The sequence below is a fragment of the Lissotriton helveticus genome, chromosome 6 (genome assembly GCF_964261635.1).
Source record: "Lissotriton helveticus chromosome 6, aLisHel1.1, whole genome shotgun sequence".
Taxonomy (NCBI): Eukaryota; Metazoa; Chordata; class Amphibia; order Caudata; family Salamandridae; genus Lissotriton; species Lissotriton helveticus.
This window is the reverse complement of record NC_136067.1, coordinates 1556542160-1556566209: the sequence shown is the minus strand read 5'-3', so window position 1 is coordinate 1556566209 and position 24050 is coordinate 1556542160. Positions and strand designations below refer to the sequence as shown.

The 24050-nt window shown below is 44.2% G+C and overlaps 1 protein-coding gene across 11 annotated transcripts in view; it reads left to right on the top strand.

Annotated features, from left to right (window-relative positions):
- REPS1 (RALBP1 associated Eps domain containing 1) overlaps positions 1 to 24050 on the top strand; it is a 1025500-nt gene that overhangs the window by 56723 nt on the left and 944727 nt on the right. The window lies entirely within an intron of this gene.

Genomic DNA, 24050 nt, shown 5'->3' with positions numbered 1-24050 from the left:
TTCACACATCAATTTGATTTCTGATTTTACTTTTTTTTGTTAAGGCAGTGTTTGCTGTTTGAATGCCTTGGACGTCATAAAGACACAGTTAATAACTAATTGCTGTGGAAGGCCAATAAGTATTTTTTTGCATTCATGATAACATTTTGTTGGATATATGACTTCTTTTATTCACAAAGCAAATACGTGTGCACTCGCAGGCTATTGTTAAGCTGCCACACAAATTCTGGCTCTGTCATTAGTATCTTCTGTGCAGTGTTTTGCTGTTCATGCCTTTTTAAAATATCCAATTAATATACAACTTCACCTTCTGACTCCTTTTCATAACACCGTTATTTGAACGCACAGCATAACTACTACTGCAAATAAGCAAAGGGTCCATACTCCTAGCTTCTATATTGTTGTGTTCAGAATTTTGCTTCATTTTGGTAATTTCTTTTTAGAATCGCTAGAATGTCTCCCAGCTAATACCAAACACTTCCACTAACAAAAAACAGACATTTTTTGCTTTGGCAGTACCTATCTTTAATTTGTAATGAATGTAAGGCTTTTCATAAAAGTCCAACACGGGTTGTAAATGCGATACAATTAATATTCTTATCGACTATGGCTACTGTTCTTGCGACAATACAGTTTTGAAAATTGTTGCGATTGCTTTATCTGCTTTTTGGAAGCTGTGACCCATAGTGGGTTTTCCCACCCCTCCCTTTTTAGGTCGAGCTGGCGTTGGAGCGCGAAGCGCTCCCGCCAGCGAGACTATAGTCACCTTCCTCCCTGCCAAGGGAGTCAGAGCTGTGAACGAGCAGCTCCAAACCTGGGCACGAGCCGACTCAGGTCCGTGAACGCGCGGGAACGTCAACGTGCACGTTCACGCGCGTCACGCTCCTGTCCTCCCGCGTCTCTTCTGAGGCGCGCTCGAGGCCGACTTGCGGTGTGCTGTTCCAGCGTTAGGTAAGTGAGGGCCGGGGGGGATTTGTTTGCTTGTTTTTTCTGTCTCCCAAAACGCAAGGAGGCAATTTTGCTCAGGTCACACTTGCAGGGACTTCTGCAGTTATTTAGGGCACAGTGCACACCTGACATGTGCGTCTTTTAATACTGCTTGGGTGTTTTGAGTGCATCCCCCGGCTTCGTATGGAAACATTGCACACGCTTTCTTATTGCTACACTTGCAAACTCTATCCATGAGTACGGTTAGTGAAAACGTGTGATTCCCTTTATACTCGTTACCGTAGTTCATTCTGTTAAATGATTATGTTGACTGCTTCCTACTCAAATCCTATTGAATCTGTACAGATTACTGGACTTTCCAACAGTTTATTCACCGCTTCCCCCTGAGCCATTTGGATGTAAATTTGGTGGGTGGTTTAAGTGTGAAAAAATGTACCCCTGTGTGTCTGTGAATACCTCAAAAGTTAGTACTTTGTGTGTGGTTATTTAACGTGCTGTACCTTTCACTGCTAACTCCACGGAATAGCTGGCTTTTCTTATGCTAGTCTGTATTTACTTGTGAGGTGTGGTGCTTATGCAATTTGCAAACATTGTGCCCAGTACGCGCTGCCCCCCTTCGACCTGTGTATGGTATGGCTATCCAGCCCTTTGAACCATACAGAATGGAAGCATAACTTGCATTACAGCCATAAATCTCATTTTACATTTGAGAACGTCTCCGTGGATGTTTCCTGGTGTTCTCTGAAATGGACCAATGCCGAGGAGGGGCAGCGGAGGGTCTGCGAGCAATGCACGGCTTCTGCGAGTCTTGCTTGCAGATATGTTCTCTCCTTCCTTTTTTTCAGCAGATCGACAGTGAACTCCGGGGTGACAGACGCCTTTCGTCCGTCGCGTAGGGTGACTGCCAGCACTCGACGTCTGTGACCTCGTTTTGGACTAAAATAGAGCCATCTGAGCACAAAGCCGGGCTGAAGAGCTCTTAGCGCGGAGATCGTAAAACATCTCTCCGGTGGTTACCGAATAAAGGGGATTTTTACAGGAGGCAGAGTATTTGTGCTTCTGAAAGGCTAACCTGTAAACGTGCCCCTCTTTGTGGCGGGGTCGTACAAGTCAAAGTGTGCAGGTAGAAAAGGCTGTAAATGCCTGGCTTCCGGCCTATCATAAAACGCCCGGCCTCCGATGGAGTGCGAAGGGGTGCAGCGTCGAAGGAACCGGGGAAAGATTTTGTATTTTATTTTATAGAGTCCTCTACATTTATTGGTATTTTATGCTTTCACAGTCATGAATGTTGCCAGCCCCAGCAATCTCCTTCAGCCTCAATGTTACATGGCTGCACTCTTTATCATCAAGCAGGCATCTCCTTGGCTCCCTCCATGTCTCTGGAAAAGCTACCCAGAGTTTGTAAACACTGCAAAAGCTGAGCTTTTGTGACACAGGGCAACAGCAGAGCACACTATAAAAATAACATTCTAAACCTAATATTTGTGTCTGTATGGTGGCTTCCCTAAAGGGCTCAGTCTGAAAGGTATTTAAAAAACGAGATCCACCTTCACTTTGGAAGCTGTTACTACTGAGGACTAACCGCTCCCACTAAATTAATAAGGACAGGCAACGATCTGGGGACTGATTCACCTAATTCCAAATTGCAATAAAAGCATTATTTTGGTTTAATGGCTGCTATTATAAAAATTCAGCTTCATCCAAATTCATGTCTGCTATACTTCAAACAGCAATATACATGCAGGAAATCTAGATAAAGCTTAACAGTTAATGCATTTTAATTCAGTCATATGATCTGTATTATTGCTTAAATATAAAATGAGCAGGTTAATAATGAGAACAGAAATTTAAAAAAAACTTTGGAATGTCTGTCGCTATATCTGTCTCCCTGCTTGCCTGGGGGCGTTCTGATGTTTTATTTTGAGCGCCTGTTTGGCTTTCCAACTGAGAAGATAAAGCTGAATTAATGATTTCCTTGTAATTTTGTGGCTACTGCAAGGCAGCAGGTGGGATCTTGCAACCTGGGCTAGTTTTCATGCTTTTATGATGCAAACATCGTTACACAGTAATTGCCTTTGATTAAAAGGACCCAGGTATCATTCAGCGCTCTCCTGTCGAGCAGTTCTCTGCTGAGAATGTTCAAGCGATGAAAGGGACTCGGGTGGGAATCCATTGAGGTGCGAAGGCACAGTTCGGCGGTAGGTCAAGCTGGAACCATTGAGAGGACACAACCAGTTAGGGAAGCAGCGCACTGGAATAGTTTAGTATGTCCATAATGTCCAAGGTAACCTTGACTGAAAGAAACCTGCAGCGTGATAAATACATCTGGAATGTGGAACCCTGTCTGCCTTTCAACTCTGGCACCAGTTGCTAAGGGGAGGGTATGAAGTCTCTTGCTCTATCCCACGAGACATATGCTTTATTCGGTGACAGGAAGTGCAGATTATTGCTCTTGGGTAACTGGCAGACGGCCTCCTGATCAGGCTAACATTGTGAATCAGGCCCATAGGTGAGTTCGACTAATGAGTTGAAACACATCTATCATCTGACCCATAACACCTTGCACAGACCATCTCCCTTTGGACTTCGAGAGGGCTTCCACTTCCCACAGGGCTTCCACTTCCCACAGGTCCTTCTATGAGCGGCTCCGAGTGCCCGTCTACTCCCCCTCCCAGCCGAGTCTGTATAATGCTGTATAATGTTCAGCGTGGCTGCTGGAACCATCTCCTAATGAGTCACTTTGAGCTTTTCTTAGCATCTGCTATTAAGTATTGTTCGATGCATCCTCTGTGTGGTATTCTTGTAGGAGATGCTCTGCCAACAAATTCGTGCAGTGCGGGTTTGCTCCACGCTGCCTCGCGAGGCTTAGGACTCCACTCGTTAGCATGGGGGCACAATGCAGGGATGGTGGTAGTACACCTTTGCGGGGGATAGTACTATGTCCCATTTGCACATTGGTCTCTTTCAAATACTATTTCATTTAGTCATGTTTATGCATTAGGTTCATTTTTTTACTACAATAAAACGTGTCATACTCCATTACGATTCTTTTTATATTCTGTACCTACGCACTAGTGCTCGGCTTCTGTTTATGCACCTTTTTGGCGATCCATATGTATATACTTTTCCTCATATAGCGCTCAGAGATCTGAGAACTCCGGATGGACAGCAGTATAGTTAAAGAATAGCCTGTCCCATTAGTGCCATGCTTGTTTTTTCGGCACAAGAAGACATGGTCCCAGTGGAAACAAAATTAAAACATTGATTTAAATGCGCCTGTTAAATTAATTACCAATAATCCTTTGCATGTTGAACATATTTAAGCATATTTAACACATGTTAGTATGTTCAAAATACAGCACGTCTCAGTGAAAGGGAAGGCGGGATTGGTGCAGCCATGTGCAAAAGTGAGGGTAAGTTAGAAAGAAGGGCAGTGACAATATATACGTCAGAAAAACATGAATGGCCTAACCAGCCTTAACCAAGGCTACAAAACTATGTACAAAACCATAATGTTAAGTTTGGCTCAGTGAAGCCATCACTGTTGTCCACATTTGGCACACAGAGTGGAGCAGTCGACGTTACGACCCAATGGTAGTGTAGGGAAACCTAAATCCTTACAGGAGGGTCTTCATCAGGACTCTGTGGGGCACCCTGTGTCCACCACTGTCTGCGGTGGAAAAATTGTCACGCAGGTCACGTGGGCACCAACGACAGAGAGGGATTCTTAGTGGCAGTTCCGCTTGTAGACTTAATTCGAATTCTTTTGTAGTTAGGGCAAAGTTAATTCAAGATGCTCCTTTTATCTCCAAGTAGAAAAATACTTCTGTTTGCTGACTTGATGTTTCTGGGTTATACCCATTGTTTTGTAACTATGCTTGTTTTTTCAAGCAGCTCTATATATTGTACTTTTAGTTGTTTAGATTTCACCTCACTTGAGAAATCTGTTGTTTTTAATATAAACTTAAAAGGAACTTACATCCTGGCTTCTCATTGGTTTCTGTGCGTGCCACTTACCTTTCCTCCATTTCAATTGGCTGTAGAATATTTTCCGGCATTTACCAATGCTTTTTCCTCATTTGCTTCTCCTATCAGTTTCCTGCCACTGAAAAACTGTTAACATCCGCTTTGGTGGAACTATATTTTCATAAAGTTTCGCCTTTTACTATTGCCGCATATCTATATAACAATTTATGACCCAGAGAGATTAAGTGATTTGCATAGAATCACAGGATGTTGCGAGGTGGCACCAGCTCTGGCCACTGCACCACATCCTGTCTAGTTCTGTGTTATCTGTCAGAGAGCTCTTTCCTTCTCCTGGACAAAGATTGATGAAAAAAGTTCTTTATTCATTACAAAGGCAAAACTGATGCATTACCAATGCTTTTTTTATGAGCCTACTCACACCAGGAATACTTGCATGGAGGCTGAGCAGAATGGCAGAGCTGCTCCTGTACATTGGGAGTAAGGTGTGTGTACCTTGGTTTACTGAAAGGAATCCCCTTGTGTTGCGATTCAACAGCGTAAAGAAACTACAGAAACATTGGAGATCAATTGTTGAGGTCCTCAGAGCATTTCACCTCTTATGTCCACTTTGAGAATTCTGCTTGTTCCATCTGTAGCATTATATAGCAATATATGACAGTGAGTTGTTGCTAAACTAGATCCATAAACTATATTTCCCCTAAAGAAATCAAGTGTAGCTCCGCTTCAACCAGAGCAGGTGGCGCAGTCGGCCACAAGAGACCTGCTTAATGCTAGATTCATGCTGAACTCTGGTGACTGGAGTGTATCATTTGTATCACTGATAATGTTAAACAACCTGTCCTTGGGTCTGCTGACCCCTCCTTCAGTATGCCGCTCCCATCACGACGCTTAAAAAAAAGATATTGTATTCAAAGAACAGGGGTCCTCCGAGAGAAACATACACAAGGCTAATGTCTTATACAGTGCTCGCACGCGTGACTATGGCATTTACACCGTCACCCAAGGGGGCAGTTCCATAGGTCCATCTAAATGGGGATTCATGGTGGCGTGCAATTCCTGACTTTTAACTTTCTGCACCGATGTGTGCCCAATAAATATAATAAATACAACCATGAGCAACAATGATGTGTTTGACTATCTGGCAGTGCGTGAAGCAGAGTAGTTCTTTAGGCCCCTCCCTCATCATTCTCTGAATGTCATTGGCTACAGAGGGGCATTGTGAGCATCTCCGAGGGGAGATTCTCCTTTCACTCCCATCCCTGGCTGTTAACCTGTTTACCGCGGCAACAATTCCGCCGCGGTGCGGGGCATTCCATTGAGTGGGCGGCCCGCGCCGGCCAACGGACTTGCGCAGCCCTACCGAGATAGTGGTCGCGACGGCCGTTGGCCGACAGGCGCACTTAAGCAAAAGTCAGTTAGTTAAGGTTTTATTTTTGGAAATCAGGCTCCAAAATAACTGTGTATAAGGCAGACAAACCTAGCCTTTCCGAGTGCCTGACATGAAAAAAAGTTCTTCCTGTGTCTTCCAGGAGCTTCAACTACTCCAAGTGCCAGTCAATGCCTCAGTAGTAGGCCCTCACTGGTTGGTACAAGCCAAGCTGTTTCTGTGTACCTCACCACCAGGTCAAAGGAGAAGGTAGCTGAACCCATACACTTAGGGTTTTTACGCTACATGATGTGATGCTGGATTACCACTTTGCTGGGAACAGTAAGGGAAAAGAGGAATGAACTGGAAGAAAATCTTCACATACTTTAGTGCAGGTACAATTTAGGCTTTTGAACTTGATAAAGCACCTTTTGTCCCCGGAACCAAGCGGAGGAATCTCACGGCCAAAGAGATGTAGTCGTGGCAGCATTGTACTGGACCTCTTCCCAATGGGACCAGGTTTTCCAAGGTACCCATAGACATATGCTAGGAAAATAGTTAGGCGGAACAATAACACCATGGAACAAGGTCAAGACTCTGCCGGTGGAGTAGGTCTGGCAGGAAGTAGGAAAGGAGCCGTAAGCAATAGCAAGCTTTCTTCAAAATTATACTGACTTGCAGTAGCAAGCAAACTTTGTACACTGAAACTTAGGGATGGTCGCTTGAGCACCCGGCTACCTTACATTCTTGCAGTATAAAAGGATGGGGCTACCTTACTTCATCACATTACCGTCTGCAAATAAAATGGATGATCCCAGGTCAAGTTTAGACCACCTGATACAAAGGTGGCTTTGCTCGTGTGACCAGGCACTCAGGTATGCTTGTTAGAAGGGTTAGTTTGCATCCTATAAGATTCCCGTGTTTCCGCTCTCCTCTGTCTTGGTTCTACAAGTCTAATCCTTCACGTTTGTGGTGTTTGCGAGTGCACTGGTTCTGAGCTCTAATGATTAACTTCTGTAGGGCGAGCATGACATGATTAAGGGGGTAGCGTGTGGATTCACAATTTGTGGTAAATGCTTCTTGGTTAACATCTTTAGGCAAGAAAAGTAATTTAAACGAGCTAATCTACAATTTTGTATGTGCAAAGTTATGTTGAATGTGAAAAGCCATATGCTGATCTTGTGTTGAATGCGAGGAGCCATATGCTGGGCTTGTGCTCGGCCTTTAAAAATGGATGCCTATTCATTGCACAGGCTGTGCTGTCTAGGGAAATGATGCTTCTCTCTGTACGAAGTGTATATGTTCTCAAAAGGAATGGCGCCCTGACGAAAGCGACATTGCATCAGGTGCTCACATACATTATTGTTCATGTTGATGGACAATCCTCGGCAAGCCTATTGTGTTTATTTCATTAGTTTGCTGAGTTTAACAGTTCTTGTGCTTTCATGCATCTCTCGAAATTCTTGCTTTTTGGGCTCCCCAGATTTTGGCATCTGCTGTGGTCTTGAGTCCTGATAACCAGTATTTAGCCACTATATGCTCTGCTAAAATAGTATTAGGTTCACTTGTATTTAAGAGTCACCCTGCACAATGTACAGCAATGATGGGGAGATTTATTAGGCTGAGATCATACATTGGGCATTGTGGAGAGATCCTGTCAAATTTTTTAGATTCCGTCTACAGTGTGCATGCACTGCCAACAAAAGCTATTGTTCTTTAAAAAGAATAACCTAGAAGGTGCTTTAATGCCTGCCCATTGCTTACCTTTACCTACCATTTTTTGGTTCCCTCGTCACTCTCGTTTCTTTACTTTCCATTGGTCAGCGCTTCCTGTTTGCTTCTAGCTTCCACCTGGGCTTTGACTCCTAATTGGTGCCATGGAGCATGGATCAACTTTAGCTTCCTGTGGCCAGTGTCTTTCCTCTGGCCGCAAGATCCTGCAGATAATCTTTTGTATCTTTTGGACATGCATTGTTATTGAGTGTATGTTCAAAAGTAACTCTCCATCCCACCCACGTTTCCGCCCCCATCTAGCATTGTTTTTCACCTACCCCAGCCGCCCATCTCCTGTTCTCTGAACTATTGAACAACCCCCACAGACACCCTGCCACAGCTTTTTTAGGTCTCACCTAGCGAACGCAGCGCATGCGCTGCTTTGCTTTGGCGAGACTATTGTTGTCGGTTTGCTGCGCGAAGGGGACAAAACATGTGCGCGTCCGGACAAGCGACGTACACGCTCACGGCGTCTGTATCAGCTTGGCCCCGGACAGCACATGGGCATGCGCACAGAGTGTCTTTCAGCTTGCGTCTGGCCAGCCAATGTGCACGCTCGCACGATCATGGCGTCTTTCAGCTTGTTTTGTTTTTGTGGTTTACTTTTAGCGTGCCATCTGTTTTTCCCGTGCAGTGCCGGGCACAAGCACACGCACCACTCCCGGGCTTGTTTGTAGATTGAAGTGAATGAGAGGCAGCGGACCGCCTTGGCCACGCTGAACAAACCCATTTCCCTAGCTACAGGCTTTAGTTTGTTTCAGGCCAGCCACGCTTTTTGTGAGTTTTATGACTATATTTGGTGGCAGGTACATGCCCATGTGTGCTTGTTTGATTATACACACAGCCCCATGTAGCACCCCTCTGAAGCCTGCCTCCTTACCCCATATGCGAAGCACTTTACCACCATTGTACAATCAGTGATCAGCAAAACCCTCTGTAATACCTGTGGAATGTGATATGATAGGAACGGCCGAGGGCGCCGGAAGCAGGAGACACCACCATGAGAAAGGAGTGAGGTTCAGGCGGAAGGGGTGCGTTGCCCCCCCTGCATTACGCAATGTGCATATGTTTAAAATGCACAGGCCTTTCATCATTTGCTTATCTTCTGTGCGTGCGTATACGTGTGTGAAGGACACAGTGTTTGTTCATATGCATGTCTGCCTGGTGTATGCGTGCGTGTAGTCACGAGCTCCTCAGATAGTTACATCAACAGCCCTTTGTATGTCTTGTTTTGTTTAACGCACCATCCCCCGCCAAGGCTAGAGCTGCTTTGAAGGTCTCTTTGACACTTTATATTTACAAAGTGCTCGCTTGCACACCGCGACTTTGCACTTTAACTTTCATTATGCGTGTTCCTTCCTTGTTTAACAGTTGCCAAGCTGTTCATCCCTTCCCTCCCCCTCGTAGGAGCCATGGCATCCCAGGAATGTCAGCCCCTGCTTTGTGTCAGTAGCGGTCATGCGAGGGGCCACTTGCCATTACTGCTAGAACTGGCATCTGTACTTGTTTTCAATTTTTGGTTATCACTTCTTGTTTATCTTTATTGGTGATGTTTTTGGTGTTGCTGCTTTCCCCCTTCCCCTGCAACAGTCTTCTTTTGGCCTGTTGCCGTTTTCAATCCCCTTCACATTATAAGCCCTCCCACCACCCTCCGAGCGCGCACAGCTCCTGCAGCCAGTGACGTGTATGGGGCATGTTCCCCGGTGCCAATCTATCGTCAGTTTGAAGTTCAGTTATGACTCTCCACCCTCCTCTCACACATTTCTTTCATCGGGCCTTCTGCATCTTGTACCCATGCTTGCTGCGCTCTGTGAGTCTCCATGATTGTGTGACCTAGTGGCTCAGAGGCTCCTGTACACATACGTGCTATCCTTAGTACCTCAGTCATTCCCTACGGTGTTACTAGTCTAAATTAGCCGTCTCTGCAGCTCTGTCTCATTTCTGATTTTCCCTGCTTTCTCTCTGCTTTGAAACTCAGCCAAATGTTATAAAAATTTGCGGCAACTAAGTTATGAGTAATTATGAGTCATTCACAGTGAGCCTTCCCACCTATCTATTTTGTACTGTGTTTGCAGTTTTGGGATCTCTAATCTTTTCGGGCAGTCTATTTGCTGGAAACTCATGCAACAACCATGGAGGAAGAAATGTTTTGTTTGTTACTGTGTTTAGTGACCTCGCTCACAGGGCGTGACATTTCCGTGGGCACTACTTGGCCTCTCACTGGATTTTGTCCTTTTTGGACGCGGATGTGTGTAGGTTTACATAAGCCAAAGTCAAAGTTTTATTTTGCATAATTAGTTAAAATTGTTACAAAATTCGCATGATAAAATAACAATACAAGGTTTACATAAGCCATTTATTGTCTTACTGGCAAAGGGGGTGTTTAAGGGGGCAACTTGCTGTACCGGTTGATAGAATTTTTTTACACACGATCTCAGTTTGAGCCACAGATTTGCGCTTTGTTTTACATTGTGTTGAATCCTAGAATTTGCGAGAGTTGAAGCTATTGGCATTGTATAGACCATACCTTTTTTTAATGTGTTTTTTTAAAACCTGCAACAGATGTGTAAACCCACACTTTGTACTTATAGTCCTTGCTTACGAGAGCAAGGCTGCTAGTAAAACAGGTGTAGTTACTGCCAGTCTTGCTTCTCGTAAGCAATGACTATAAGTACAAATTGCTTGTTTGTGCACCACTTGCAGGTTTTCAAAACACATCAATAAAAAGCATTGTCATGTACAATGCCAATAGCTCAAACTCTCGCAAATGCGAGACCTATTGCATTGCAAATGCTTGTTGCTGTCAGTAATTGTGAATTACTGTGCTTCTTTCAGAAACAATTGGGTTCTCGTTGTGCCTCCTAATAGACTAGAATATTAAAGTTCTAATTCTTAAGTTGTGTGCTGAACAGAATCACCGTATAGAAATGAAAAGCAAGGTTTGGGCTTTTAAACGGCTTATCATGTATTTTAAAAAAAGTAAAACTTTCCTATATCCAGAACCATCGCCCGTGAAAAAGAAATTTGATCGCTTTCCCCATAAAGCACTTGGTTAGCCCAGTGAGTGTTGAGCATTTTGATCGTATTTCACGTAATATATCTATATTGCATTACTCTGAGACAACGTTGACAGTGTGATATTTTAGTTATGCCACTTCTCTGTTGATTTGTTGCCCTTTCACCTTATGATTAAGGTTAGTGCTTTCAGTGGGACGGTGGTCTGAGACTCCACTCCCCAGTGGCATGTGGACATTTGCTTATATTTGTCTCTTCAATACTTAGTTTGCCACTCTTGACCCAGTCCTTCCTAACTGAACTTTTCCGATCGGTCACTCAAGAGAATTATCAAAGAAGATATTGTGGGCAAGTTTATGATGTGTGCAGGTCCAAGCTAGATGCTTTTTGTGGTATTCAAATTGTTTACATATTATACACCAAATATAGGCTCGGAGAGGTGCAGCGTTGCTATGATTGCCTGGTTGTCTTCCTAATGACCTAGTTAAAGGAAATACAAAGTTAATTTCATAACTTTTGTTTGCGCATTCATTATGGCACCATAATGTTCTCTCCACTTGTTGAATATATCAGGCTGGGAAGCTTTTGTTACTGACTCTTCTTATATCAGGGTTATTAACTGTAACAGTGTATTTTACTTGCCAAGGACATGAATGACTGAAAAGCCCACCTCCCTTCCCATTTTTAGGTCCAGCCCGAGCCAGCGATCATGTGCTGCTCTGGCGATCTGCTGTAGTGGAGTAGGGAATAGAAGTCCTGCCCACTGTCCCCCCATATTTGCCATTGTCTGTCCTAAATGCTGGCATCTGATTCATAAATAGGCTTGTTAGTCCCTCCTTAGTACTGCCTCCTCTTCATTTGTCACCGCCCATGGCGACTGGCCCCTTTACTTCGGTTGTTACACAGTAGATGTTATTTAGACTGAGCGCTATTTTCTTGTGGAGTAGCGCTCGGAGACTGAGCGCTATTTTCTTGTGGAGTAGTGTGGCTCACTGGTTAGAGGCGGCAGACCCGGGAGCAGAAGTCGGCCTGGGACCAGGGTTCAATTCCCGACGCGGCAGGGTCGTGTACTTGGGTCAGCGGACTCGATAATTCTCACTTCTGTGCTTACTCTAATCAGGGGTTCCACTCGGCAACTCTGGGCATTAGCTTGCCTAATCTCCACAGCGGCCCCATCAATTCCGGGGATGCCTGGCTCCACCTTGGGGACTCCCAGCAGGGACCATCCCACAGGGAAAGCCAGGACGGGTTCCCCAGAGTTATACAGCGCCAGGAAACCTACGGACGGGTAGCAGTGCGCTTTACAAGCTCAAATACATTTACATTTATCCAGTTTCTCTTACTGCAGGCAGGACGTGATTTGGTGCCTTCTTTTCCCCCCACCCTCCCTCCCGTTGTTCCCTGCCTTCTTTACCCCCAACCCCCCCCCTCTCGTGGTCGTGCCTTCTTCACCCTGCCTCCCGTTGTCCGTGCCTCCCCACGTTGTCTGTGATGCCTACCATTTGCAATAGGTCTCGCATTTACGCATGTTTGAGCTATTGGTATTGTAAATAACAATCCCTTTAATTTATGTTTTGGTTTTTAAAACTTAAATAAAACGCATTGTCATTTGTAATGCCCATAGCTTAAACTCGCGTAAATGCGAGACCTATTGCATTGCAAATACTTGTAACAATTTGCGTGACTAACCACTTACTGGTATTTTCAAGAGGTGGGGCTGTAATCCGCCCTTTTCTCTATTATGGTCTCTCGTTTGTACACCACCTAACTATCCTTACACTTGAGTGTCTCTATCTGTACTGGCAATACTTGAAGTTTGTCAGCTCTTGCAACTGAAGAGCGGGCCCTCTTTTTCTATTATAAGCCGTTTGCTCATAGAAAAGTATTATTACTCATTTTGTTTTGTCTGTCACCCTGGCTGCGATAATTGGCATCACTTGAAGTTTTGCTTGTCTGTATGAGTCTTTTCTTTGCAACATGGATGCTTGACTATGCAAGCTGTAGGCGTCTGTTGCAGAATGTGTCTGGGGTAGATTGACATTTTTGTAAAGAACCTATTTTGGTGACTTTTTGGTCTTGCTCGTTGGAGAATTTCAAATCTTTACATTTTTCGCTTTAAGTCATTGTAACGTTCTACAAGGAAACACCCCAACAAGATGCGGAGATTGAGCACATTGAGAACATTTTGTTATAGGACCGGAGTTGGCTTGGTTGTGGTTTACTGCCTGTTGATATTAAGCATTTAGAGTTATGTTGTAATGTTTAAAATAGAAATCTTCTTAATTTGGTTGGGAACTTCCAAAATTGTTTTCTGTTTAGAAAATATACCTTTTCTCTGTTTTGTAATTCCCTTCAGGGTGTCCTTGTGATGATATGGCCTTGAAACTCAAACAGTACAGTTTAATACCATTTTAAAGCACATGATTGTGCATTTCATTTTGTCTGTTATAAATATAGAGACATAAAGCAATTAAGTAGGGTTCAACTTGGATTACTTTAGAATCAGTCCACTGGACACTTGAAAGCCAAATCGTGCTAGCCTACCTGAGTACTAGTCAGTCTGAAATAATCAAACGCTCAAGTCGGATAAAAAAACTAAAACCTAGAGTGAGTAGTTAATACAAAATACCTCTTTAACTGTGTTTAGTTGAATGCATCTTATTCTGTAGTGTCTAAGTTACTGTAGTGTCCAAGTTAACTTTTAATGACACCCTCTCTGCAGCCAAAGTGTTTTAGTATAGGTTCTCAATCATGATAACTAGGACAAAGATGGCTAGGACTGCAGTTTCACTGGCTCCAGTTGGAATATTTTTTGTCTCAGGTGTGGGTTGTATCAACAAGAGCAACACAGGGAAATTACATTACCACACTACAGGTGTGCACCTAAATTCATATGTGGATTCTCTGGCACGTACCAAAGCCAGAATGTGTGGGAGGGGTTGAGGCACTGAGCAGCAATTGTCTAACGTGGGCTGACTGTTTCTTTGGTCCTGGAGTTTTCATACAAGGTAATGTGATGGAGTGGCCCCATTTGCTTTAGGATTTTGTGAGTATTGTTGATCATATCTGGTGCCTTTGAGTCTCTTGTGGTTGGCTAAAATTCTGGTCAGTTCGATATAAGCATAAAAGTGTGAGTCCTCATCCAAGCTGCAGAGAAAAGAGAACCGTCCCCTAGTTTTATTTCAGTGATGCATTTCATTGGAATGTGCTCTGCAGAAATTGGAAAGGGAGTAGGGTGCCGTAGGCTGAAGCGGTCTGCCGTTTAGGACCTAGTTTCACAATTTCCTAAAGAATGCAAAGCTACCTAACCCTTGGGTGACCTACTTGACAAGTTCAGGAAGCTGCCAGCGTTTTTGGGTCTCGCTGGCAAAATGCATCCGCAAGGATGCATGTGTCCAGCTGGAGACGTATAGCGATCAGTCTGGGGGGAAGGAGGACAAGAGGGTGTACAAGCTTTTTTTCCTGGATTCGTGTGCGCGAACGCGCACGTCGCGTCCCGCGCCCCCCCGCAGCTCAGCAACCCACTCACCGGCTTCCTTCGTGCGGCGGCTCTCCTCAGCTGCAGGGCCCGGCAGAAGGACTCTTCTTCCCTCCTTCGGCACCGGGGCGCAGGGTAGGCTCCTGCCTGCTCCGGTGCTCCAAACAATCGCGGCTCTTCCGTGGGAGGCGGGGTAGGCTCCCGCCCTCCTACTTCCTGTTTCCGGTTATCGCGCCGGCCTGCCTGACTTCCTGGTCGCAGGCCGGCAGAGTGACGAGGATGTTTGATTTGCGGTATTTATTTATTTATTTATGCATTTTTATATAGCGCGGACTTTCCCCGAAGGCGGTATTTATTTATTTATGTATTTATGCATTTTTATGTAGCGCGGACTTTACCCGAAGGCGGTATTTATTTATTTATGTATTTATGCATTTTTATATAGCGCGGACTTTACCCGAAGGCGTCAGAGCGCTTCACATTAGGAACAGAAATGAAACATAATGAGAAACATTACAAAAGAACAGGTTGCAAAAACATACGTTACTTACATAAGGTAATAGTGACAATTGTGAGCAAACAAAATACATGAGGTAGTAAAAACTATGAGCAACCAAAAATACATGAGGTAGTAAAGGTAATAGTGACAATCGTGAGCAAACAAAATACTTGAGTAAAAATTGTGAGCAACCAAAATACATGAGGTAGTCAAAAGTGCACAAGAGGAAATGAAAGTGACAAGTGTGCAGTTATAAGAGAAAACAGTATAATTAGAGGTATAGTCCTGCAATAAGTGCTAGACACTCAGGCTCAGGAACAAGCGTTACATGGGCAAGGTGGCACTTGTGCAAGTATCAAAGGCAAAGACATGTGAGAGGTAGCAGCCGTGTGTTGCAAGGGCAGAGTGGTGTGTGCATGTTACAAAAGGGCACCGAACACCAGTACATGGAAAATACTGCAAAAAGGCAGACCCTCCAATCACAGGCATACACTGGGAAGGCACTTCCATGGTCATGGAAAGTAGAAATTATCAGTAGTGGGAAGTCTTCCTCAGAAATAGCAAGAGGACGTGAATTACTTTTGGAGGTGTCTCTGGAGGAGGAGAACTTTGAGGTCCCTTTTGAAGGCCTGGGAGGAGGCGGTGGTCCGGAGCTTTTTTTTGTCCTCTCGCGGTTTGTAAATACAAAACATATTGCATTACAAATGCTATAGGTATCACATTTGCGAAAGTTATAACTATTGGCATTGTAAATGACGAAGCTATTAACTTAGCTATTTTAAAAAAAAGAAACATAAATAAAAACTTTGCCATTTACAATACCAATAGCTCAAACTTTCCTAATGCGAGACCTATTGCATTGCAAATGCTTGTTATTAGTGTTGCTTAACTGTTCAGAGGCAGAATATGCTGCTGTATTATTGACCCTGATAACTTGGCGATCATACTATTTTCAAATTGTAGGTGTCCACTTGTCCTTTTGTACTGTATACCATCAGGAATAGTTGAATTCAAATATATGTGCTGTTAAATCTTCATTGAAGCCCATTGAGATGATTTAGGACACTTCATTTTTCGCTAGCTCTACCCTTGAAGCTCTTCTCTTTTGGGGAAATCGTGTTTAACTTTGTGTGGTGATTCTGAGCAGAAGCTACTGTTTTTTACACTGGAAATACAGCTCAACAAGCTTTGTGCAGCAAGTTATTCACAAAAAAGGTAACAGTTTAACTGGGCTACTCCCGATAAAGTTCCAGGGCTCATAACAGTAAATGAAATATTTTAAATTTTACCATTCCACACTCAGTGCACCTTCCCTACTAAATTGATGAGAAAGGAAGGGTGTGTACGGGTTTTATGTCATTTCTACAGTGACCACATTGCTTTGGTGGCATTTTTTAGGTCATTTGCATACGCTAGTTTCTATGGCAGTTTCGTAGGTGTGTGCATTGTAAGGCATACGAGCACGTAAGGCATGCAACACTGGTTTGGTTTATATTTTCCATATTTTTCTGAGTTTCACATCCACATCCTCGCATGTGTCCAGGGCACTAGTGGCATTGATATGTCCATTTCTGTGAGTTCTGGGGTTTTGCTTAAAACTCAAGTTTGGTCATATGCACTTTTGGGCTTCACATAGTATGTTAGATATGCTGTATCAGATTAGGCACTGTATTGGAGGATTGGCTTTGGCTAGTGGTGTTCGTATAAAAGACTTCATTCAAAACTTTATTTAAAATTTAAAATTGAACATTTTGTATCATCAAGTTGATGTTGAATACAAGGATTGTACATATATGTTTTTGCAGTGTTTCCCTGATGAAGGTGTCAACACCGAAATGCATTGCGAAATGGGAAGTGTTGGATGCTGCTTTGGAGAATTGAAAATTGGAAATTGCAAATAAAGCAGAATACAGTGTGTAGAACTGTTACCGTCACGTCCTGCGGTTTCTTTTGAGAATGGAATGTTATTGAATTTCTCAGTTCAATGTTCACATTCAAATATTTGATTACTGTTCATACATAACTGAAGAACATACGTGTTTATCATTTCATTTTATTATTCACTTTGGTTGACATCATTGGGCTTAAATGATTGTGTTGATACAATTGCATTTAGTAAAATGTTTGTTTAACATGTGACACATGTAAAGCACCAGCAGGGCATGTGAACATTGCACCCTAGCGCTCAAGCAGGTTCTATTTGACTTAATAGAATATTTTAATACATGACAGGGGTTAGTCAGGTTTTCCTTGGGTTCCACCATTTGTTTAAAAATTGTTCAACATTTTTTTGAAAAATTGTGAGTACATTAGGTATAACATATTGAGTTATTGATTAGGTGTGCAGGTTATCCATTTACATTATATCATTGTGATTAGGGCCATATATATTAACCAGCATCGCATTAAACCTATCTATGCGGCATCCAGTAATGACAAATCTACCACTGGGATCTATCTCTGTATCTAGCAGTTTAAAGCCTGATTTAGGGGTTTACCCATGTAAGGATACCCCTTGCATAGGAAGTGAAGCCTACAGCCTGCAAACTGTCCCTGCATTCATCTTGTGGATAGCATCTTATTGTGAGTGGCTAAGTGGGTTGCCTGGATCGTCGCAACATCAACCTGGTGCCTTTATAGGGAAGCCACTACCTTGCGTAGTTTTCTATGGTCGTTAAGACCTCGGACATTCCACGTCCAGAGCCGAATTATTGTACTCATTGTTCTCAGAATCTCAGTAGTGGACATTTTGCATATTGATTAACCTCTTCACTGTGGTGGTTATTCCGCCGCAGTGCTAGACATTCCAATCGCGGACGTGGTCAAGACCGCTCCCGGCCGTCATGAGCACAGTCCCACCGTGACTCATGACGTCCGGGAGCCGTCATGAGCATAGAAGAGGTTAACAACGTCACCTTGCGTACTCTTACACCTGCTGCGTAAAGTCTGGGTAGATGGAAACGTCCATTCCCTCAAACCTCAGGGTTTGTAGCTCTCTGGCCTTCCAGAGGGCTGCATCTCTATCTCTGTAATTGAGTACCCTCGTGATGATGGGGCGTGGGTGGGTGCCTGGCACCGGCCGAGGAGCCAGGGAGCGATGCGCTGTTCTATGATGAAAATGTCCTAAAAGGTATCTCTGCTCAGAAGTGTTACCAGCAATTTCTCGAAGAAAAAGTTCCATGTTCTGAATATTTGTGGACTCCGCAATGCTAACTATGCGAACATTGTTTCTCCTGGAGCACGCCTCCTAATCTTCCACCTTAGCTTACACACTGAGCAGTCGTTTGTTTATTCACGTGGTTGAGAGCAAATTGGAATGAATGCATCTTCTGGGTCCGAGACCCTTTTCTCCACCATGTCCAGACGTTCCGTGTGCTTGTCCAGTCGTTCAGACATCCGATCCATCCGAAATGTGAGCCCATCAATCTTTCCATCAATCTTGGTCAGGCTGCGTTGCATAGCCTTAAGTATTTGCTTCAAGTCAGCTGAACCCCCCCCTCTCAGACCCTCATTCCGAGGCATTTTTCTCTGTGTCCTTCTGCCTGGGGGTCTTTCGTGGCTCAAATTGAAGCATGGATTGGGACTTTTCCGTTCTCCCCATGATGAGAGCGGGAACAAGCAGCAGATCAATAAAAGCCCAGCTTTGTGGTAGTGAATTCCCAGGCAGCGATTCACCCGTGTCCTTATCGTTGGCCCCCCGCTTTGGCGACTCTGTAAGACGCTCAGCAGGAATTCCAGTGAGGATGAGGTGACAATAATGCTGCAGTCTTCTTCTGCAACCCGCAAAGGAGCGGTCAGCTCACTGCAGCCACAGGCCTATTCCAGTCAGGGCGGCACCCTCTGCCGTGTGTGCGCCCCCCACCTTGCTCTGCGGTTCAAGCTACGGGGGCTTGTGTGCAGTAAGAGTTTATAGGGGGTATTGGGCTGCAGATCTTCCGGGGGGAGGGGGGGCTCCCCAGGCTCACTGTCAGCCTCAATGTGGTCTGCTGTTTACTGTGGTCAGCGAGGTGGCCCCCCACTCAAAAGCGCCACCTCCTAGGCCCCCTCCAAGTGTGGAAATGGACTCACGCTGCCGGATGCCGTAATGTATTAGGGAGTAAGGCGCCGGTGTAGGCCAGGGAACCTGTCCACGCCACTCGAGCCTTGTGTTGACTCAGGAGACGTGCCGCTGGTCGTCAGGAGGGCCGCAGTGGTCGACGCCACGGGAAGGGACCCACAGCTCGCCTCCGCCCTCAGGCTGCATCTCTTTTACCTCTCAGCTTCGCTTATCCCTGAATCGTCGGCTCAGGCTCTCTCTCGCACATCGTCCAGGTATCCAGTAGGCCGCCAGGGACTCCGGCAGTCTATCTCGAGGGCCCACGCTTGTGTCCGCTGAGCACACCTCACAGCAAGTCCGGACGTAGGTCTCTCAGAGTCGGGAGGCAGGTTCCCGTCCTTGGCTCTCCCGCCGCCACTTTCGATCAGGATTTCGGCAGCAATAGTCTCCCCGGGCCAGCCGAAGTCCCCGGCGGGGGCAGAAGAAAAGTGATTACAGCTCAGGGAAGCAGGATTATTAAGGATGAATTATTGGGCTCGCGGAACTGCTCTAAGCCGCGGCCATCTTTGAGCCAGACAAGCTCCGCCCCCAGAAACTAACATTCTTACAAACCATTATGAACAAAGCTATTCAAATGTATGCAGAAAATAAAACCGCCTTAGTTTAATAGGGTAAGAGGTACATTATGTTGGTGAGAGAAGAATTGATTGCCTTTGCCTGACTACAGAGGAGATCTTGGTCTCACCCTTTATACTTGGCTAACCATACTTGCATTGCAGGTAAATTAGACGCATAAGTAGTCACTTTCTTTCCTCCTTTTCCTTCTATGTCCCTTTTCTTTTTTTCAACTAAAATTATATATTGTTTAATAAATAGAGCCATTATAATAAAAGTTTCCCAAATGTGATTAAACAATCATCAAAAAAAGAATTTTAAGGTTAAATGATTCATGATACATGGCCTACCTGTTGATAACTTTCTTTAACATCTGAACTAATAAATTGAACTATTCGCGGGAAAGAAGTGTGCAGTGCAAAAATGCTTGTTTCATGTGGTCATACAAAAAAGTCCTACAGTTTCAATCCTTTTCTAGTTACTACTGTGCAGTTGATCCAGTGTCCCACATCCTTTCCAGTTATTGATTTTCTCAACTGCAAGTGACTCCTGTGAAGCATAGCACCTAACAACAAGCGTTGTCATATGAGGGCCCTCATTAAAATGCGTAGAGTTTTGAACTAGGTGACAAGCCTCCCCGCTGTCTGAATGCAACCAAATACCCCTCAGAGGCTAATCACTGTGCTCATAGCGGGTCTTTGAGAGGGAAATGTAGCAGCCCTGGCAGGAGTTGGGTCATTCTCCTCTGGCTTTGCTGCTGCGGCTGTACAGCGATCCTCAGCTTTCCGGGCTGGATGAGGCTGACTGAGGGAAAATTAAATCCTGTGGCCATCTGTACGCCTTTGACACCCAGCTCTTACTGTATATTGCCAAAGGAAAAGCTAATTCATTAGCTGTTCTTTCTAATTTGCTCTGAGTTCATTATTTTGATTAATCGTAACCTTCTTGGAGTAAAGGAAGACACAATTGATGACGCATTATTGCCACATGTCCTATTTCAGATTAACCTCTTCAGCCTCTCCATTTCACCTCTCATTTTGATATAAAAATATTGTAGTAATTGTTTCTATTGCAAAGTTTCATTAAATTCCTTTTGATAACGTGGATAAGATAAAAAAGCATGCTGCCTTTTTTCAGAGTTGATGTATCCACCTAGTCTGCTTCCTCTATTTCTCTTCAGTCTGGAAACAATAAAATCTACATTTGATAATGTTTTGTTGTACTGTACCAGTGACAAAAATGCACCTTTAAGATTCATATAATGTTATAGTTAGGCTCACATTTCGCTTGTATAAAACCAGTGAAATTCAGCAGTTCTATTTACTTGAGCTAACTAGAACTTAAGCCCCCACAATGCACTGCTTATGACCTCACATTACTTTTCTCATGACATGATCAGTGACATCACTGGTGACATCTCTGATAACATCTCTTATAAGATCATCCAGTGATTGTGAATATTTTCTAAAAGTTTCAGTGTTAAATATATATACTAAGGTACCTCAAAAGTGATATCAGTATAATTTCTGTTCTACTGAGTGATTCAAGTTTTAATGTAGATTATGTGAGTGGCTTTGTGACTGTGTATCCAGGTGAGTGTGTCTGAGTGCGTATATGGTTTGGTGAGTGGGTGTGTAAGTAGCCGTGTGGGTGGGTGGGTGGGTGAGTGAGTGGCTGTAAAGGTGAATGACTGGGCGTGTTAGTGGCTGCATGGGTGACTGAGTGGCTGTATAGCTAGGTGTGTGAGTGAGTGCGTGTCTGAATGGCTATATGAGTGAGTGACCAAGTGAGTTGGTGAGTGAGTGCCGGTATTGGAAAGCGTGTTTGTGTGAGTGGCTGTGGTGAGAGGCTGTACGGGTGAGTGACTGGATCTATATGTGAATAAGTGTATGAGTGAGTAGCTATATGGGTAGGTGTGGCTGTTTGGGTGAGTGACTGGTTGTATAAGTAGCTGTATCATGTCATGAGTGAGTGTTTTTGTTAGTCACTGTGTTTTCTATGGATGAGTGAGTGTTTGTGTGAGTACTTGTATGGGTTTGTTAATGGGTATGTGAGTGGTTGTGTGGGTTTGTAAGTGGGTGTATGAGAGGTTGTATGGGGGTGTGAGTGGGTGTGGAAGTAGTACTGCAAATGATGTCATGAGTGATGTAATTTGAGATGTCATGAGTGATGTAATATGTTAGGTCAAGCAGTGCATTGCGGGGGCGTAGGTTATAGTTAGCTTAGGTAACTAACTGCTGCAATTCACTGTTTTGCATGAGTGAATTGTGAGCTTAACTATAACGTCCCAGTAACCTTTGGTTTTTCAGTAAATTTCTATGAATTTTTAATATTTCCTAATTATAACGTCCCTGTAACCTTATGTTTTTTTCAGTGAATTTCTAAAGATTTTACATTTTTATTTCCCAACTGTAACATCTGAGTGGGTGCGTTAGTCTGTGTAGGTCTGGGAGTGGGTGCGTGTGTCTGAGTAAGTCTATTGAGTGAGTGGTTGACTGGGTCTGCGAGTGGGTGCATGAGTGGATCCGAGTCAGTGCTTGAGTGTCTCTGCGTCTGTGAGTGGGTGTCTGTATGGCTGTCTGACTGGGTGTGAGAGTGTCTGTGTGTGAATGGTTGTGACGGGGTCTGTATGTGTGTAGGAGTGGGTGTGAGTGCCTGGCTATGTGAGTGGGTGTGAGAGACTCTGTATGGGTTTGAGTCTTTCCCCTTTTCCTTCTTCATATGGGAAGTATTTGTTATTGCTTATTGTGAATGGTCCGCCTTGTCTTGTATTTACACGCAATTGGCTTTTGCATGCTTCCATCTATGAAAGACAGCACGCAATTGGTCCAAGGTGAGTGCAAGTTCTGCCTTCTCTTTCCCCTGGCCTAGGGTGCCATCTGTTTTTAATTAGTAGCGCCAGTGCGCAGTGTGCCAGTTGGAGGCTGCATCCCAGTCTCCGGTTGCTTGTTTTTAATGCAGGTCGTCCATTGATTGTGTCCAAGTCTTAAGTCAATTTCAAGACCTCTCATCCATTCCCAGTTTACTTCAACCTGTTTCAGCTTTTGACATTAGTCTTAAGCTAACAATATCGAAAATGGTCATAGGCTCAATCAACAAAAGTCTAAGGTTTTTTTTTTAGATTAAGAAACGATCTTTAAATAAAAGGAACGTGCGACTCTCAATGTTTGCAGTTCAAAGCAGGGAACACTGGGCTGCACGCCCCAAACAAGATCTCGTTGTTTCTTCCGATTTTTAATTTTATTACGTTTTTCCATGGGTTTCCTCTATTTTTCACTCAAAAACCCTAAGCTTTCTACTTGTTTTTAATACTTATCAGATCAGCGCTCCTCCATGTTTCTTTTCTTCCCGGCCCCTTTGTTGTCCTGTCTGCGCAAGTAGGTCTTTGCTGCCTGCATCTGCCCCTCATCTCGAGAAGTGGTGACGGAGGCGCCCTACAGGGGGCATCGGGATCTGCCCCTAGGGGTGGCATTACTTTCATACGGCAGAAGGGGCACCTCGGCTGAGACCCCAGGAGCGGTGCCAACGGCCTATACCTGCCACCAATTGTAAACCAAGTAGCAGAGTTTACAACTCCCTTGTGTGGGGTGGGTTGTGGGGTCGGGGGAGTGACTTAGTAGCATGTATTGGGTTATATGCTCGTGTTGGGGCGATTCCGCAGTTCTTGCATGGGCTGAGCACACACTTTATCACACACACACATGTATCTGAACTTTTTCTCAAGTTGTCTATCACGCAAACGTTCTCTCCAACACACGCACCCAAGTTCTTTCACGCACTCATTTCTCTAAAACACATTTCTCTTTCACACATGCTTTCAGACGCGCTCACTTCTCTCACAGTCAGACACTATTTCACCCTCACACACCTCTCCTCCCTCACGCTCTCAGCTTGCCATATCTGATGCGTTGCTTCCAGTGTGATCCTGGACATATTGAACAGGTGCAGCACAGGGTCTACTTCAATTAACAATGACCTGCTAGGTAATGGCAATGTCTCGATACGTGGAAAACCAAACAATTAATATGAACTGCAGGATTTTGTATAACGACCAAGCTTTCATTTCAATGACCTGCTAGGTAATGGCAATGTCTCGATACGTGGAAAACCAAACAATTAATATGAACTGCAGGATTTTGTATAACGTGCCAAGCTTTCATTTTCCCCAGTTTTCCGATAAAATATGAAATTCATTTTGAAATCATAATTGCATTGTTTTTGTACAGATTTTTCTTCTCAGAACTTATTAGGGCATCTAAGACCATGTTGCCAAGAGGTGGATCCTAGAATTAACGAGCATTGGCATAGCCAATAGGTCTTGCCTTTGGGACCT